Raw genomic sequence first — 15,820 nt, forward strand, 5'->3', positions numbered from 1 at the left:
AACCTACCTCAACATAATAAAGGCCATATACAACAAACCCACAGCAAATATCATTCTCAATGGTGAAAAACTGAAAGCATTTCTTCTAAGATCAGGAACAAGACAAAGATGTCCACTATTGCCACTATTATCCAACATAGTTTTGGAAGTCCTAGCCATCGCAATCAGAGAAGAAAAAGAAATAAATGGAATCCAAATTGGAAAAGAAGAAGTAAAACTGTCACTGTTTGCAGGTGACATGATAATCCTAAAGATGCCACCAGAAAACTACCAGAGCTAATGGATGAATTTGGTAAAGCTGCAGGATACAATATTAATGCACAGAAATTTCTTGCATTCCTATACACTAACAATGAAAGATCAGAAAGAGAAATTAAGGAAACAATCCCATTCACCATTGCAACAAAAAGAATAAAATACCCAGGAATAAACTTACCTAAAGAGGTAAAAGACCTGTACTCAGAAAACTATAAGACACTGATGAAAGAAATCAAAGACGACACAAACAGATGGAGAGATATACCATGTTCTTGGATTGGAAGAATCAATATTGTGAAAATGAATATACTACCCAAATCAATCTACAGATTCAATGAAGCCCTATCAAATTACCAATGGCATTTTTTACAGAACTAGAACAAAAAAATCTTAAAATTTGTATGGAGACACAAAAGACCCTGAATAACATAAGCAATCTTGAGGGAAAAAACGGAGTTGGAGGAATCAGACTCCCTGACTTCAGACTATACTACAAAGCTACAGTAATCAAGACAATATGGTACTGGCACAAAAACAGAAATGTAGATCAATGGAACAGGATAGAAAGCCCAGAGATAAACCGACACACATGTGGTCACCTAATCTATGCCAAAGGAGGCAAGGATATGCAATGGAGAAAAGACAGCCTCTTCAATAAGTGGTGCTGAGAAAACTGGACAGCTACATGTAAAAGAATGAAATTAGAACACTTCCTAACACCATACACAAAAATAAACTCAAAATGGATTAAAGACCTAAATGTAAGGCCAGACACTATAAAACTCTTAGAGGAAAACATAGGAAGAACACTCTTTGACATAAATCACAGCAAGATCTTTTTTGACCCACCTCCTAGAGTAATGGAAATAAAAACAAAAATAAATAAATGGGACCTAATGAAACTTAAAAGCTTTTGCACAGCAAAGGAAACTATAAACAAGATGAAAGGACAACTCTCAGAATAGTAGAAAATATTTACCAATGAACCAACGGACAAAGGATTAATCTCCAAAATACATAAACAGCTCATGCAGCTCAATATTAAAAAAGAAAAAAACCCAATCAAAAAAATAAACAGAAGACATAAATAGACATTTCTCCAAAGAAGACATACAGATGGCCAAGAGGCACATACAAAATGCTCAACATCACTAATTATTAGAGAAATGCAAATCAAAACTACAATTAGGTATCACCTCACACTGATCAGAATGGGCATCGTAAGAAAATCTACAAACAGTAAATGCTGGAGAGGGTATGGAGAAAAGGGAACCCTCTTGCACTGTTGGTGGGAATGTAAATTGATACAGCCACTGTGGAGAACAGTATGGAGGTTCCTTAAAAAACTAAAAGTAGAACTACCATATGACCCAGCAATCCCACTACTGGGTATATACCCTGAGAAAACCATAATTCAAAAAGACACATGCACCACAATGTTCATGGCAGCACTATTTACAATAGTCAGGACATGGAAGCAACCTAAATGCCTATCGACAGACAAATGGATAAAGAAGATGTAGTACATATATACAATGGAATATTACTCAGCCATAAAAAGGAAAGATATTGGGTCATTTGTATAGATGTGAATGGACCTAGAGACTGTCATACAGAGTGAAGTAAGTCAGAACGAGAAAAACAAATATCGTATATTAACGCATATATGTGGAATCTAGATAAATGAACTGGTTTTGCAAAGCAGAAATAGAGACACAGATGTAGAGAACAAATGTATGGACATCAAGAGGGAAAAGTGGGGTGGGGGTGGTGGTGTGATGAACTGGCAGATTGGGATTGACATATATACACTGATATGTATAAAATAGATAACTAATAAGAACCTGCTGTATAAAAAAAATAAATAAAATTAAATTTTAAAAAAAAGCTATACATAAAAAAAAGGAATAATTTCTATAGCCCTTGGGAGGAACTAAAGTTCCTTGACTTTGTTTAATAGCTAAATTATTATTATTTTTTCTTACTTGACTTTTTCCTTTGTTTCTTCATTTTTTCATTTCTCTGATTAAATTTATCTTTTGGAACTCGAGGAAGGCCTAGGAGGCTAAAGTTTTCCTACAAACAAGAGGCAGGTGGAGGACATGGGGCAGGGGCCTGGGGAGCTCTGCACTGGGAAGGCCGCATAGGGTCCTGCTCAGTTACACAAGTGCATCTGAGAGCAGGTGGTTGGGGGTACAGGAAAGAGAGGACTAAAGGTGGTAGGTGTGCCACCCTGGCATTAAAAGACTGCTTATGCACTGCTTAGAACACAGTTGTTTTGCAGAGAAACTTCCCTCTCTTCCAGCCAGGAGGAGTGTTGATCCTGTAGGCCTAACAACAAGAGCTAATGTTAAATGAGTGCATGTGAGGGGCCAGGCACAGTGCTAAGCACTTTGTATGCATGCACTGACTCATTTAACCCTCCAATCCTGTGGGGTATGTGTTCTCATTATCCTCATTTTACAGATGAGGAAATTGAAGCACAGAGAGGTCATATAATATGCCCTGGGTCACGCAGCTGGGAAGCACTGGAGCTTCAGTTAACCCAGGAAGTTTGCTTCCAGACACTATGTGATCAATTACTATACTACCCTGCTTTTCAAAGGAGAGGCTGTTCAGTGGAGACAGTCACTCAACACTTGGTTTACAGTCATGTGTAGGAGGATTTGGTGGGAGGAGACCATATTGGGAGCTGGGTGCTGCCTCCCCCATCTTCTCTAACAGGAGTCATGAATTGGGAGTTGGCCCTTCTCCTATCCTGCTCTCCACGACAGCTGGGTGAGTGGCTGGGAGAGATTACCCCTTCTATCTCCGTTTCCTTCCATAACAGCACAGACTAGGTGGCCCCCAGATCTTTGCTCAACTGAAACTTGACTTTAATTTGCCAAAAATATGCAAAACCATGGGCAATTCATGCTCCTCCCTAGAAAGTTTCTCGACTTGGCAAACATAACCAATCCCATCCACTGACCTCAATGTTTTTTCTCCCTTTCCCTCCAGCTCAGGAGTCCCCAGTCCTAGCTGTTTATTAAAGCCATTTGTGGCACTTTTAGAAATAACCATGTCTGGGCTCTCAAATCAGTTAGATCCCAGTGTGGGTGGAGGGGCACCAGGTGATTCTACTGCAGAGCCAGGCTGAGAACCACTGCTCCCATCTCCTTACAACATCCCAATCCAAGCCACAGGCCAGGATCATTTCTTTCTCTCCTCAAGAAAGATGAATTGGGGGCACTATACTGAGAATGATTTTAGAAGCAATTGCTTCTCCAAAGGCCATTTTTACCCAGACCAACACTATATAAGATGTTCTGGGTTGGGCAGGCTGATCCTCAGGCCCCTGAGTGGTCTGTCAGGCTGGGGAGAGGCGTAGCACACGTTCTGGGGAAATTGCATGGCAACATGGCCCATTCAACTCAGTTGAACACCCGCATCATCTGAGAGAGACCCAGGCTTTCCAGAAGAACTGGAGCAAAGCCCTTATCAGCCAGGAATGCCAGCTGGGACAGGGTCCAGGACTCGGGTGGAAGTAGGTCCAGAATTTATAAATTAAACAAGATGATTGCATTCTGTGAAGTGTTAGAGCCCATCTCTTATAAGTAATAGAAAATGAGAAATTTTCCTCAGCAGAAACAGAGGGAGTTACAAGGAACCACGATTTAAGTTCTGGGCTCTCTTCAGCCCAGAGACAAGTTCCCCTTACACAGACATCTAATTCTCTAGTACCAGGACAAAGGTGAAGTAACAGGATGGGCCCTAAATTTGCAGATCAAAAAAAACTGGATTTGAAGGCCAGCGCTGCCCTCCACTCACTCCTGGCAAGTGTGGCCTGGTTTCCCCATTTCTCTGGGCTTTGTTCTCCCAATCTTTGCAAAGAGAGCATCAGACCCAAGAACACTCAGATTCCCCTAGCTCAAAGGCTCTGGGGTTTCTCCCTTCCTGTGGAAAGGACTTTTCCTCTCCTACTGTCTCATTCTGGAATAGCCAGCAAGCTTCATGGATAGTTCTTACTCCTGAGAAATTTACCCTGTGGACTTCGAGGGACAGGTTCTCTGGAGAATATGAACTTTGTTTAACATCTTTTCATTGCCAGTAGCCTGTGATCCTGAAGGAAGGGGTATGACTCCTCCCTCCCCAGTAGGAGTTCTGGGGCTCTGACCTTTATGATTTCTTTCCTTCTACTAACTTTGGGTTTTGCTTGTTCTTCTTTATGGAGTTCCTTTAGGTGTAAGGTTAGGTTGGTTATTTGAGATTTTTCTTGTTTCCTGAGGTAAGCTTATACCACTATAAACTTCCCTCTTAGAACTGCTTTTGCTGCATCTGATAGGTTTTGGATTGTTGTCTTTTTGTTTTCATTTGTCTCTAGGTAATTTTTAATTTACTCTTTGATTTCTTTAGTGATCCATTGGTTGTTCAGTAGTATATTGTTTAGCCTCCATGTGTTTGTGTTTTTTGCAGTTTTTTTCTTGTAGTTGATTTCTAGCCTCATAGCCCTGTGGTCAAGAAAGATGCCTGATATGATTTCAGTTTTCTTAAATTGACTCAGGCTTTCTTTGTGGTCCAGCATGTGATCTATTTTGGACAACATTCCATGTGCACTTGAAAAGACTGTGTATTCTGCTGCTTTCAGATGGAATGCTCTATAAGTATCACTTAAGTTCATCTGATCTAATGTGTCATTTAAGGTCAGTGTTTCCTTACTGACTTTCTGTCTGGATGATCTGTCCATTGATGTAAGTGGGGTGTTAAAGTCCCCCACAATTACTGTTACTGTCAATTTCTCCTTTTATGTCTTCTAACATTTGCCTTATATATTGAGGTGCTCCTGTGTTGGGTGTATATACATTTACAATTGTTACATCTTCTTCTTGAATTGATTCCTTGATCATTATGTAGCGTCCTTCTTTGTCTCTTGTGACAGTCTTTAAAGTCTACTCTGTCTGATATAAGTATTGCTACTCCAGCTTTCATTTGATTTCCATTCGCATGGAATACCTTTTTCCATCCCCTCACTTTCAGTGTGTAGGTGTCTCTAGGTCCGAAGTGAGTCTCTTGTAGACAGCAAATATACAGGTCTTATTTTTGTATCCATTAAGCCAGTCTGTGTCTCTTGGTTGGAGTATTTAGTCCATTTACATATAAGGTAATTATCAATATGTATGTTCCTCTTGCCATTTTGTTCATTGTTTTGGATTTGGTTTTGTAGGTCTTTTTTCTCCTTTCTTCTTTTGTTCTCTTCTCTTGTGATTTTATGAATATCTTTAATTTTATGTGTGGATTCCTTTATCTTTTCTGTGTGTATAGCTGTTATAGATTTTTGTTTTGTGCTTACCATGAGGTTTTTGTATAGGAGTCTGTATTTATACATGCTTGTTTTAAGTTGCTGATCTCTTCATTTCAAACACATTTTAGTGACCCTGCATTTGTACTCTCCTCTTCTCACAATTGCTGTTTTTAATATTATATTTTACATCTAATTGTTTTATGTATCCCTTACCTGCTTATTGTGGACAAAAATGATTTTACTACTTCTGTCTTTTAACCTCCCTACTAGCTTTGTGGGTGGATAATTTCCTACCTTTATTGTATGTTTGCCTTTACTGGTGAGATTTTCCATTTTGTAATTTTCTTGTTTCTTGTTGTGGCCTTTTCTTTTCTATCTAGAGAAGTTCCTTTAGCATTTGTGTAAAGCTGGTTTGGTAGTGCCAAATTCTTTTAGCTTTTGCTTGCCTATATAGCTTTTTTTTTTTCACTCAGTAAACTGCAAGTTTTAGGAGAAAGAGTCTAAATTTAAGTTTGCCTTAGCTGCTCACTGGGGGATCGGAGAAGTGGACTTCCGTTGTTGACTCTCCACCAATTGTAAGGACTGGGCCAGGAACCTTGCCCAAAAGAAGGGATTCTGGGCAGAAAAAAGTCACAAGTGTCTCCCAGGCTTCATTTGTTGTCCCATTTCATTCTCTCTCTTCCAGCCCCAGACTCTTCTTAGCAGAGAGAAGGCATGGTAGGGTGTGGAGTGGAAACAACAGGGCTTTTGAAATCAACACACCTGGGTTTACTCACAGTTCTGCATTTACCAGGTGTATGACATTGGACCTGTATTATTTCACTTGGCTGAGCCTCAGTTTCCTCAGCTATTGGAAAGGGGATAATCTTACATGCCTTAAAATTGGTTGCGAGGATTAACATAGTGGAATTGCCACAGTCTCAGTCTCACTAGTCTTGAGGATGAATAGGGTCACTGACAGTGGTAATCTAAGTTTCACTGATTCTCCATGACCTGTGAACCCCGCTTCCACTGCTTCAAGTATTTGTGAGGGCAGTTAGGGAATGCCCTACACTATATAGCTTTTGATATCTCCATCAAAACTGAACAAGAGCCTTCCTGGGTAGAGTATTCTTGGTTGTGGGTTTTTCTCTTTCATCACTTTAAGTATATCATTCCACTTCCTTCTGGCCTGCAGAGTTTCTGCTGAAAAATCAGCTGATAGCCTTATGGGAGTTCCCTTGTATGTTATTTGCTGCTTTTCCCTTGTTGCTGTTAATATTCTCTCTCTTTCATTTTTGTCATTTTGATTACAAGGTGTCATGGTGTATTCCTCTGTGGGTTAATTCTGTATGGAATTCTGCACTTCCTGGACTTGGGTGACTGTTTCCTTCCACGGGATAAGGAAGTTTTCAGCTATTATGTCTTCAAATATGTTCTCAGGCCCTTTATCTCTCTCTTCTCCTCTGGGACCCCTATAATATTAGCATGCTTGGTATTGTCCCAAAGGTCTCTTAAACCGTCCTCATTTCTTTTCATTCTTTTTTCTTTTTTCTGTTCAGTGGTGATTTCCTCTACTCTGTCTTCCAGCTCACTGATCCATTCTTCTGTATCACTAAGTCTACTATTGATTCCTTCTACTGTATTTTTCATTTCAGTTATTGTATTTTCATCTCTGTTTGGTTGTTCTTTATATTTTCTGACTCTTTGTTAAAAACTTCTAGCTTCTTCCTTTGTGCATCCATTCTTATCCTGAGTTCTTTGATCATCTTTATGATCATCACTCTGAACTCTTTTTTGGGTAGATTGCCTATCTCCTCTTCACTTGGTTCTTCTTCTGGGGTTTTATCTTTTTCCTTCATCTGGAACGTGTTCCTCTGACCCCTCATTTTGCCAAAGTTGCTGTTTGCATTTTTATGTATCTGGTATGTTAGTTACAGTTCCTGACCTTGGAGAAGTGACCTTTTATAGGAGATGTCCCATGTGCCCCATTAGAGCACGCCCCTCTCATCACCCAAGCTATATGCCCTAGGGGTTCCCCCTATGAGGGCTGCATGTGTCCTTATGTTGTGGCAGGCTGACTATGTGGGTGATCTGGTATGCTTGTTTGGCCCCTAGTCCAGTTGGTTGCCAGACCCAGCCTTGTGCAGAGGCTGCCAGCTGCTGGTTGGCAGGGCCTGGTCATGAGACAGCTGACTGCAGAACCCCAAGGCTAGTGCTGGCTCTCTGATTGGTGGAGTCAGGGTCCAGAAAATCCCAAATGGCAGTTGCCTGCCCACTGGTGAGTGAAGCTGGGTTCTGGAGTTACGACCAGACTACTGGCAAACAGAGCCAGAACCTGGAGGATGGCTAGAGAGCCCAAGGATCCCAGAGCTGGCATCAGATCGACTGGGGGCAGGGGGAGGTTTCTGACACAGTTGGGTGAGGGGTATGGTGTGTCCCAATGCTTGTATTGGCCTGCTAGTGGGCAGGGCCAGGGCCCAGCTGGTAATAGGGCAGGGTCGGTCCTACTGTGGGCAAGCTCAGTCCACACACTGCTGGATTGTGGTTTTCTTGCATCTGTTGCTTGCCCACTAGTGCTTCAAGTTCAGTCCTGGCCTTCTGGTGGGCAGGGTCATGTCAAGAGGCAAGTCTAGGTAGCTGTGGGCTCAGGAAGACATTAGGCAGCCTGTCTTCTGATGGGGGGGAGGTTATGTCCCCATTGATTTATTTGCCCAGTCTGAGGTGTCCAGCATTGGTGCCTACAGGCTGTTGGGTGGGGCCAGGCCTTGGTGATAATGAGCTACAGGGAGAACCACAATGGCATCTGCCAGTACCAGTGTCCATGAAGCAGAAGAAGCTCCCAAAAGTAGCTGCCACTAGTGTTTATGTCCCCAGGGTTAGCCACAGCTGCCCCCCCCCACTCCTCTGGGAGACTCTTCAAGACCAGGAGGTACGTCTGTCTTAGGCTCCTATCAAATTACTACTTTTACCCTGGGTTCTGGAGTGTGAGATTTTCTGTGTGCCCTTTAAGAGTAAGTAAGTCTCTATTTCCCCCAGTCCTTTGGGGCTCCTGAAATTAAGCCCCACTGGTCATCAAGGTCAAATGCTCTGGGGAATCACCTTCTGGGTTCAGGACCCCCAGGCTGGGGAGCCCAACATGGGACTCAGAACTCTCACTGCTCTGGAGAATCACTGCAATATAATAATTCTCCAGGTTGTGGGTCACCCACCCAGGGTTATGGGACTTGATTATATTGCAAGTCTGCCCCTCCTACCTGTCTCATTGTGGTTTGTTCTTTATGTCTTTAGTTAGAGAAGATCTTTTCTGGTAGGTTCTGTTCTTTTTCATTGATGGTTGTTCTGCAGATAATTGTGATTTTGGTATGTTTGTGAGAGGAGGTGAGCTCAGGATCTTTCTACTCTGTCATCTTAGCCAATTACCAAAAGATATTTTTGGCTGTTAACGTATATTTGATTTACAATGTTGTATTAGTTTCAGGTGTACAGAAAAGTGATTTATTTATATATCTATTTTCAGATTCTTTTTCATTATAGGTTATTACAAAATATAGAATACAGTACCCTGTGCTATACAGTAAATTGTTGATTATTTTATATATAGTATTGTGTATAATCCCAAACTCCTATTTATCCCTTGCCCACCCACCACTTTCCCTTTCAGTAACCATAAGTTTGTTTTCTATGTCTGAGTCTGTTTCTATTTCTGTAAATAAATACATGTATATTATTTCTTAGATTCTACATATTAGTGATATCATATATTTGTCTTTGTATGACTTATTTCACTTAATATGATAATCTCTAGGTCCATCCATGTTGCTGCAAATGGCAATATTTCATTCTTTTTATAACTGAAAAGTATTCCATTATATATATGTACCACATCTTCTTTATCCATTCATCTGTTGATGCACACTTAGATTGCTTCCATGTCTTGCTATTGTAAATATTGCTGCTATGAACATTGTGGTGCATGTATCTTTTTGAATTAACGTTTTCATCTTTTCCAGATATATGCCTAGGAGTGGGATTGCTGCATCATATGGTAGTTCTATTTTTAGTTTTTTTTTTAAGGATCCTTGATACTGTTTTCCATAGTGGCTGCACCAATTTACATTCACACCAACAGTGCAGGAGGGTTCCCCTTTCTTTGTACCCTCTCCATCATTTGTTATTTGCAGATTTTTAAATGATGGCCATTCTGACTGGTGTGAGGTGATACCTCATTGTAGTTTTGATTTGCATTTCTCTAATAACTAGCAATTTTGAGCATCTTTTCAGGTGCCTGTTGGTCATCTGTATGCCTGCTTTGGAGAAATGTCTATTTAGGACTTCTGCCCATTTCTTGGTTGGGTTGTGGTTTTTTCTGATATTGAGTTGTATGAGCTCTTTGTATATTTTAGAAATTAACCCTTTGTCAGCCACGTAGTTTGCAGATATTTTCTACTCCTTTTGTAGGGTGTCTTTTTGTTTTGTTTATTGTTTCCTTTGCTGTGCAAAAGTTTTTAAGTTTGATTAGATCCCATTTGGGTTTTTTTGCTTTTATTTCTTTTGCCTTGCCTGATCTAAGAAAATATTGCTACAATTTAGTCTGAAAATGTTTTACCTAAGTTTTCTTCTAGGAGTTTTCTGGTGTCATGTCCTTGATTTTTAAACCTAAATTTTGAGTTTATTTTTGTATATGGTATGAGGGAATGTTTTAATTTCACTGATTTACATGTGGCTGTCCAGCTTTCCCAACACCACTTGTTCTCAGTTGTATACTCTTGCCTCCTTTGTCAAAGATTAATTGACCATAGGTGTGTGGGTTGATTCTGGGCTCTCTATTCTCTTCCATAGATCTGTACGTCTGTTTTTTGCCAGTATCACTTTGTTTTGGTAACTGTAGGTTTGTAGTATTGTCTGAAGTCTGGGAGTCTTATGCCTCTAGTTTTGTTCTTTTTTCTCAGGATTGCTTTGGCAATTCTGGGTCTTTTGTGATTCTATATAAATTTTATGATTATTTGTTCTAGTTCTGTGAAAATGTCATGGGTAATTTGATAGGGACAGTATTTCTGTAGATTGCTCTGGGTTGCTTGGCCATTTTAGCAATATTAATTCTTCCAATCCAAGAACATGGGATATCTTTCCATTTCTGTGAATCATTTTCAACTTCCTTTATCAGTGTTTTATAATTCTCACTGTAAAGGTCTTTCACTGCCTTGGTTAGTTTTATTCCTAGGTATTTTATTTTTTGATGCAATTTTAAATGGGATTTTTTTTTTTACTTTCTCTTTCTGATATTTCATGGCTAATGTAAGTAAATGAAACAGGTTTCTGTATATTAATCTTGTATCCTGCTATATTACTGAATTCATTTGTTACTTCTAATAGTTTTTGTGTGGCATCTTTAGGGTTTTCTATATAGAGTATCTTGTCATCTACATATAATGACAATTTTACCTCTTCTCTTCCAATTTGGATACATTTTATTTCTTTTTCTTACGTGATTGCTGTGGCTAGGACTTCCAATACTGCATTGAATGGAAGTGGTGAGAATGAGCATCCTTGTCTTGGAATCATGAATTTAGTAGGACAGCTTTCAGCTTTTCACCATTTAGTATTATGTTGGCTATGATTTTGTCATAAAATAGCTTTTATTGTGTTGAGATATGTTCCACCTATACCCACTTTGGTGAGAGTTTTTATCATGAATGGATGTTGAATTTTATCAGATGCTCTTTCTTCACCTATTGAGATGACCATGAGTTTTTGTTTTTCCTTTTGTTAATGTGGTGTATCACATTAATTGATTTGTGTATGTTGAATCACTCTGGATTGAATCCAACTTCATTGTGGTGTATAATCCTTTTTATGTATTGTTGACTTCAGTTTGCTCATATTTTGTTGAGGATTTTTGCATCTATATTCATCAAAGATACTGGCCTGTAATTTTCTTTTATTCTTTTCTTTTTTTTTGTAGGGTCTCTGTCTGGTTTTATATCAGGGTGATGGTGGCTTCATAGAATGAATTTGAGAGTGTTCCCTCCTCTTTGGTCTTTTGGAAGAGTTTGAGAAGGATTGGTATAAGTTCTTCTTTGTATGTTTGATAGAATTCCCCAGTGAAGCCATCCCATCCTGGACTTTTGTTTGCAGGAATTTTTTTTTTTTATTACAGATTCTATTTCACTTCTAGCAATCAGTCTGTTCAAATTATCTGTTTCTTCTTGGCTCAGTTGTGGTTGGCTGTATTTTTCTAGAAACTTGTCCATTTCTTCTACATTGTCCAATTTTTTGGCATATAACTATTTGTAGTATTTTCTTATTTTTTTTGTATTTCTGTGGTATCAGTTGTTATTTCTCCTCTTTAATTTCTTGTTTTGTTTATTTGGGTCCTCTCTTTTCTTTTTGGTGAGCCTGGCCAGGGGTTTGTTGATTTTGTTTATCCTTTCAAAAAAACAGCTCTGGGATTTATTGATCTTTTCTATTTTTTTATTTCTCTTTTATTTATTTCCTCTCTGATTTTATTATTTTCTTCCTACTGTTGACTTTGGGTTTTGTTTGTTCTTCGTTTTCTAATTCTTTTAGGTGTTAGGTTAGGTTGTTTATTTGAAATTTTTCTTGTTTCTCAAGGAAGGCCTGTATCGCTATGAACTTTCCTCTTAGAACTGCTTTTGCTGTAACCCATAGTTGTTGTAAGGTGTGTTTTCATTTTCATTTTGTCTCAAGGTATATCTGATTTCCTCTTTGATTACATCATTGACCCGTTGTCTTTTTAGAAGCATGTTGTTTAGTCTTCATGTGTTCTTTTTTCCCCCATTTTTCTTTCTGTGGTTGATTTATAGTTTCATATCATTGTGGTCAGAAAAGATGCTTGAAACAATTTCTAGTCTCTTAAATTTGTTGAGGCTTGTTTTATGTCCTAGTATGTGGTCTATCCTAGAGAATGTTCCATGCATGCTTGAAAAGAATGTGCATTCTGTGTTTTTGTTTTTTGTTTTTGTTTGTTTGTTTGTTTGTTTTTGGTATATATTGTCCTGTAGATATCAATTATGTCCAACTGTTTTATTGTGTCATTTAGGATCTCTGTTACTTATTGATTTTCTGTCTGGAAGATCTGTCCTTTGATGTCAGGGGCTGTTAAAGTCTCCTACTATTGTGTTCTTGTCAACTTCTCCCTTTATGTCTGTTAGTATTTGTTTTATATATTTAGGTACTCCTATACTGGGTGCGTATATGTTAACAAGTGTAATATCCTCTTCTTTTAATGCCTCCTTTATCATTATTTAGTGTCCTTCTTTGTCTTTCTTTATGGACTTTTTAAAAAGTCTCTTTTGTCTGATATGAGTATTGCCTACCCCCACTTTCATGTCCTTTCCATTTGCATGAAATATCTTTTTCCATCCCCTAACTTTCAATCTATATGTTCCTTTCAGCCTAAAGTGAGACTCTTGTAGGCAGCATACCGTAGGTTCTTATTTTTTTATCCAATCTGCCACTCAGTGTCTTTTGATGGGGGCATTTAGTCCATTGACATTTAAAGTAATTATTGATAAGTATGTATTTATTGTAATTTTAAACCTTGTTTTCCAGTTGATTTTGTAGTTCTTTTTTTCTTTCTTCTTTTTGTTTTTATTTTTGTGGTTTTATAGTTTTCTTTTGTATTATAGTTGTGTTCCTTTCTTTTTGGTTTTTGTGACTCTATTTTTTTTTTTTTTTTGATTTGTGGTTACCCTGGTTTTCATGTATGTTAACCCATAACTATATCTACTTTTTGTAAACTGATAGCCATACAAGTTCACACACATTCTAAAAGATCTACTTTTTTTACTCCCCTCCCCACACTTTGTGATTTTGATATCCTATTTTACATCTTCATGTTTGTCCATTTGCTATTATTATAGTTACAATCGCTTTTACAAAAAAATTTTAATTGTTTTTTAATCTGTGTACTGGCTTAAGTTATCTTCAATCCTTTTACATATTTGCCTTTCCTATTATGTTTTTTCCTTTCCTATGGATTCTTTCTCTTTTCTGTTTAGAGAAGACCTTTCAATATTTCTTTTAGGGTAGGTTTAGCATTGCTGCATTGTTTTGTTGTTCTTTGTTTCCCCTCCTATTCTAAATGATAATCTTTCTGGGTAGAGTATTCTAGGTTTCAGGCTTTTCCCTTTCAGGGCTTCAAATATATCATGCCACTCTCTTCTGGATGGCAAAGTTTCTGTACAGAAATTAGCTGATAGCCTTATTGGGACTCTCTTGTAAATGACTCTGATTTTTCTCTCGCTGCCTTTAGCATACTCTCTTTTTCTTTAACTTTTTCCAATTTAATTATATGTTTTGGTGTGGGTCTGTTTGGGTTCATCTTCTTTGGGACCCTCTGTGCTTCCTATACCTAAATATCTGTTTCCTTCTTTAGGTTTGGAAAGTTTTTAGCCATAATTTCTTCAAATACATTTTTGATCCCCCTTTCTCTTTCTTTTCCTTCTGGAACCCCTATAGTTTGGTGTGCTTTATATTATCCCATAGATCTTGTATGTTTCTTTCATTTTTTTCACTTGTCTTTCTGTCGGCTGATTGGGCTATTTCCATTATTCTCTCTTCCAGATCACTTAGTTGTTCTTCTGTACTATTTAGTCTGCTATTCATTGCTTCTAGATTGGTTTCTATCTCAGCAATTGCATTGTCTAATTTTGATTGGTTCCTCTTTATAGTTTCTAGTACCTTGTTACAGTGATCTGCATTTCTTTTGATAATCTTTCTTAATTCCTTTAGTATTTTTAGTACTTCCTTTTTGGACCTGGGGTCTGGTAGAATGGAGAGGTCTGTTTCATTGTTTGTTCTTTCAGGGGATTTCTCTTGCTCTTTTAATTGGCAGTAGTTCCTGTGCTTTTTCATTTTACTTAAGTTTCTCTGACTCTATGTATTTAGGAGAAAAATCTACTGTGGTCTTGAAGGCTGTTTTTCTGTGGGAGCATCCCTGTGTAGACTGTGTGCATCCAAAATTTTTGGTGTGAGGACTGTTTTTGGTATGGATGCCAGCTATGTCTTTCCTCAGAGTGTGCTGGTCATTGTCCCCTTGGTAGGAGGTGTATTTTGTGTTGTGGTGATTAGAGCCTGCACTGGTTGTTGGGCAAATCCTCCTCTTTGCCCTATGGCTGTCACAGCCCTGTCAGGGGCAGGGTCTGGTCCCCAGTTGTTGGAGTAGAAGCCCCTAGATCTGGCTGTAAGCTGTGGTGTGAGGTAGGTGGGACTGGAGCCCTCCCACTGGGAAATGAATCACTGCATATTCCTCCCACAGGGCTGTTTACCAGGGACATGAGATTCTGTTACCCTGCCCACCACCCTCTGTGTGGGTCAACAAAGTCCACTGCTCGTGGACCTGCCTCCAGACCTGGCTCCAATACCCTGCCTCCCATGAGTGAGCCCTCACAAAGCCTGCCATGGTCAGAGCTGCATGCCACTATGAGAACAGTGACAGTGGGTATCTTATGGCAGACCCATGTCCCACCCTGCATGTGCTGATAATGGGGCTCCTATGGCAGACCTGTACCATTTTGCACATGTTAACGATGGTGGCCTGGACCACACTTTAGGCCCTTCAGGCTGTCTCTGCACAGCTAAACTGAGTCTTCTCCCAGGGTCTGTACTCTGAAGCCTGAGTTTCAGTACCTAGCCACTGCACGTACTAGCAGGCATGTGTTTTGGGCTGGGAGGTGTGGTGACCATGGCAGCCATTACTGCCAGTCTCTCTTTGCCCTGATTGCTAGCAAGCCAGCACCTGCACACTCCTCTCGAGCGAAATCCAGGTGACTCCACCACCGTATATGCCCAGGTGGACCTCCCTGCCAGTGAAGGGGATTCCCGGGTCAAGGGAACTTTTCCTCTTTCACAGCTTCCTCCCAAGGGCACAGGTTCCATTCCAATTCCTTCCTTTTCTTTTTCTTTTTTTTTTCATTCTACCTGGTTATGTGGGGATCTTCTTGCAGCTTTGGTTGTATAAGAGATCTTCTGCCAGCTTTCAGTTGGTTTTCTGTGAGAATTGTTCCACATGTAGATGTATTATTATGTGTTTGTGGGGGGAGGTGAGCTCCACATCCTACTCCACCATCTTGATCTCTGCCCCTGAAAGATTTTTTTTTAAGTCGGCAAGAGTTGAAATATCACCAAGACAATTATCCAAGGTATGTAGTGCTTTTTTTATTGTGCAATAGTCTTAGATTCACGGAAAAGTTGTAGAGATAGTACAGAAAGTTTCCCTACACCCTTCACCCAGCTTCCCTCATGTTCATGTCTTACATAATAGATACATTTATCAAA

Source organism: Eschrichtius robustus, chromosome 6 (assembly GCF_028021215.1).
Source record: "Eschrichtius robustus isolate mEscRob2 chromosome 6, mEscRob2.pri, whole genome shotgun sequence".
Taxonomy (NCBI): domain Eukaryota; kingdom Metazoa; phylum Chordata; class Mammalia; order Artiodactyla; family Eschrichtiidae; genus Eschrichtius; species Eschrichtius robustus.